Source organism: Dryobates pubescens, chromosome 13 (genome assembly GCF_014839835.1).
Source record: "Dryobates pubescens isolate bDryPub1 chromosome 13, bDryPub1.pri, whole genome shotgun sequence".
NCBI classification, from domain to species: domain Eukaryota; kingdom Metazoa; phylum Chordata; class Aves; order Piciformes; family Picidae; genus Dryobates; species Dryobates pubescens.
The window spans coordinates 27,005,423-27,009,440 of record NC_071624.1 but is presented as its reverse complement, the minus strand read 5'-3'; positions in this window follow the sequence as shown (position 1 = coordinate 27,009,440).

The following is a 4,018-nucleotide window of genomic DNA, read 5'->3' as shown; positions in this document are numbered from 1 at the left end:
TTTCCAGATAATCTGCTGCCAAAGAGCTCTTTAAGAATTTTTTGCGTCACTTTAGTCAAATAAACTTTATGTTTCACCAGGGCTGCAGCTCAGTTTTCCTCCTAGAGGTGGGTGGCTACATTTGTCTGTTCTGAGCAGTTGAAAAGCGCAGGATCCAATGAAGGCAGAGTGAGAAGGAGGGAGGCTTTCTACTCAGGGGCAGTTTTGCTGGCCATTATTAGAGCTATAAATAACAGGATGGTGGTGGTGATGATGATGATAATGATGATGATGGAGACAACAGATGGGACAGAAGTTATGAGGGAGTCAGTAAATTACAAGTTTGCAGGGGGATCTGGAGATTACAGAAAGGAAGGACTGGGATACTGGCATGGTAAAAGGGCTTGGAAAGAATCATTTCTGTAGCTTAGTTTCCATTATTTTTAATGGAAGGAAGCAAAGTTTCATTTGGTGTTGAAGTGTTAAGCAGAGATTCCTTAAGCATTTTGCTGCTTCAGTAAGCTGAACAATTAAACTCTTCTTACTACTGCTCAAAATCTCTCTCACTCAACCTCTGACATGTTTGTGTTGGGTTTTTTTCTTCAGCTTTTTTTTTTTTTTTTCATCCAGAATTTCTTCATTCCCAGACCTTACCACTTTATTTATAAAAAGTCATAAATCACAGGTCACCAAAACAGTGCCATAGTTTGGGATAGAAGTGGAAAGCCAAAGTGGGGACAAACCTGAATAGGTAATTGTTAAAGCAGCAGCAGGTTTGCTGTAGGTGGTTGCCAGCTTTCAGAGACTCGCTCCAAACAATTGAAAAGAAAACAAAGTCTGTAGACTCAGAACCACAGAGACATAATTAGCGCTTTCCTTTTTTTGTCTCCTGGTCCCGTCGGGCCGGCAGCAGTCAGCCAGCAGCGTGCTGTTTGCACCATCTCAAGGGTGGCTCAGGTATTGCAATTGCAACGAAGACGTTTTTTTGCTTTCCCATCAATTCTTGTGGGCAACACAGTAAAAATCCTTTCTCACACTGAGCCTGTTGCCTTCGGTTGTGTTGGAGCTTCAGTGCTCTTTTAGTGAACATACCAACAGCTAACTCAGCCTCTCTCTGCCGTGGAGAATAAATCTTAGGAAGAGTGACTGAAGGAGCAGGGGCTGCTTAGTTTGAAAAAGAGGAGGCTTCTCCACACTGAACAACCCCAACTTCTTCAGTCTGTCCTCACAGGAGAGGTGCTCCAGCCCTCTGCTCATCCTCATGGCCCTTCTCTGGACACCTTCCAGCCCCTCCAGATCCCTCTTGTAATAGGGGCTCCAGAACTGGAGGCAGCACTCCAGGTGGGGTCTCACCAGAGCTGAGTAGAGGGGGAGAATCACCTCCCTTGAGCTGCTGGCCACACTTCTCTTGATGCAGCCCAGGATCTGATTGGCTTTCCGGGCTGCAAGTGCACACTGAGAGCTCCTGTTGAGCTTCTTGTCCACCAGCACCCCCAAGTCTCTCTCCTCAGGGCTGCTTTCCAGCCAGTCCCTGCCCAGCCTGGATTTGTGCCTGGGATTGCCTGGACCCAGTAGATTTTATTATTTATTTTTTATTAATATCTTCTGCAGAAGCATTGAGCTCTTCCCCCCACCCCTTGTTTCTTGCCAAACAGTCTGGAGCCTTCAGGGCATGATATAAATAACAGACTTGAGATTTCAAGCAGACCTCTCAACTTTGTCACACTTATTTACCCCAGATGTGAAAACCTTTCAGGTCCTGTACTGAGTCAGTTCCAGAGTTTGATGAAACCTGTGCATTGTTGGACAAAATGCTGATGGTTCAGAGAAGGGATGAAAAAATGAAATTAAGAAAATGGACTCAAGGAGAAGGATCTGGGGCATGTCAGTTGTTGAAAAAATCAACAGGAGTTGGCAATGGTTGCTTGCAGCCCAGAAGGCAGCTGTGTGCTGGACTGCACCCAAAGCTGTGAGAGCACCAGGATGAGTGAGGCGATTCTGCCCCTCTGCTCTGCTGGAGCCCTGCATCCAGTTCTGGTGCCTCCAGTATAAGATAACAACAAACTGCTGGAGCAGGTCCAGAGGAGGGCCATGAAGATGATTAGAAAGCTGGAGCACCTCTCCTATGGAGACAGGTTGAGAGAGCTGGGGCTGTTCAACCTGGAGAGAAGGCAGCTCTGGAGAGAGCTTAGAGCATTCTTCCAGTGCCTGAAGGGGGCTACAAGAAAGCCCAGAAGGGACTTTTCACAAGGCATTGTAGTGATAGGATGAGAGGGAATGGATTGAATCTTGAGGAGGGCAGATTTAGACTGAAGATTAGGAAGAAATCTTGACAGGGAGGGTGACAAAACATTGGAACAGGTTGCCCAGGGAGGTTGTGGATGCCCCCTCGCTGGAAGTGTTCAAGGCCAGGTTGGATGAAGCTTTGAGCTCCCTGGTCTAGTGGAAGGTGTCCCTACCCCTGGCAGGAGAGTCAGAAGTAGATGATCTTCAAGGTCCCTTCCAACCCATTCCATGAATCTATGTAACCTGTGTAAACATCATAAGTAACAGTGCCACAGCTCTGGAGAGAGAAAGCAGCTGCAGCTTCCAGTTACCAACACCAGCACAAGAATGGGAAGCATCAATCCAATCACCTGGTGACAGTAGTACCAGCTCTGCTAAGAAGAGATTAATAATCATTCTGCAAGCACATCTCTGATTCACTGCCAGGAAGAGGAGAGGAACAATCTTCCAAACAGCACAAACCAAACAAATCCTAAAATATTTATTTGTTCCCAGCTTTTGCTTGGTTAGGAACCAAACTGCATTTAGAAGCTATTAAGATTGGCTTTGGAATAAAAGAAATTCTGATTGTCCTCCCCTGCTATTTTCTGTGTTGACTGTGCTGGGATATGCACATCTGGGATTAGATGTGCTTTGGAGAGGTTTTGCTCTTTCCACTACAACTGTTTGGAGCATTTGGATGGAAAAAATTCTAATTCTGAACAGCTCCAAACCACCACTGCACAAAACCTCCTGCCTCTTCCATCTCTTCCTTAGCAGCAGGTTCTGACTCCTGATTGAATCAGGGATAGTTGCCTTTTGTAACATTACCTGTCAATACTTTCCACCTCTCAGAGGAACTACCCTTGAATTACCATATGAAAACGATGTGGTTTTGTTGGCAGACAGGGAAAGGAAACTATTTGTTGCTTGGCTGGTTCCTCAGTGATCCAAAGGTCTTCATAAGGATTTACAAAGGCTCACACTAAAGGAAGCAGCAGCACAAGCAGATGTGAATTGGGTTTGGTTTTTTATTCTAGCCTCAGCATCTTTGTTAGCAGTTGGATGTTAATTTTGTCACCTGGCTTTACAGTTCACAAGGGACAAAGCTTTCTTTGCTGAGAGGTTAGACCTGTGGCAAGCTGGGCTCATTCCCACGTTACTATTTTGTCAGTTGGAAAGAGCATTCCTGAACCATTTCCTGCAAACTAACAGGAGTTCAGTAGCTCATTCTTCATTTACATGCTCCTGCACTGCCCTGCCAGAAAGCTGCTGGGCCAAGCCTGCTGATCCATTCTGTCATCTTCAGGCTGTACCCTGCCATGCACCCAAGAGGAGACAGATTCTTCTGGATCCAGCCATGCCTCACGCTGCTCAGGACACAGAGAACTTCCTCAGTCACCATAGGGAGCATATGGCCTTCTAGTCATCCCCTCAAGGGCCTCAGTTCCTAAGCCCCCAGCTGAGGGCTGCTGATCACATCACTGATTTTTTCCTTCAGGACAACAGGGCAGAGTGACCCAGTGAACACTGCAGCAATGGGACAAGAGCCCTTAATGGGAAATCACTGTGTGTCCTGGTTTGTTCACATTTCAAGCTGCTGTTTCAAACCAAGTCCACCTGCCTGGATGACAGACTGGTTTATGAGTAACAAGGATGGCTGCTTGGCAAGAGCACCAAGCTGTTGATCCTTACCAAGGGCACAGCACAGAGAATACCCTACCTGATACCACAGCCAGCCTTGAATTACAGAGTTTCATTAGCATGAACCTTA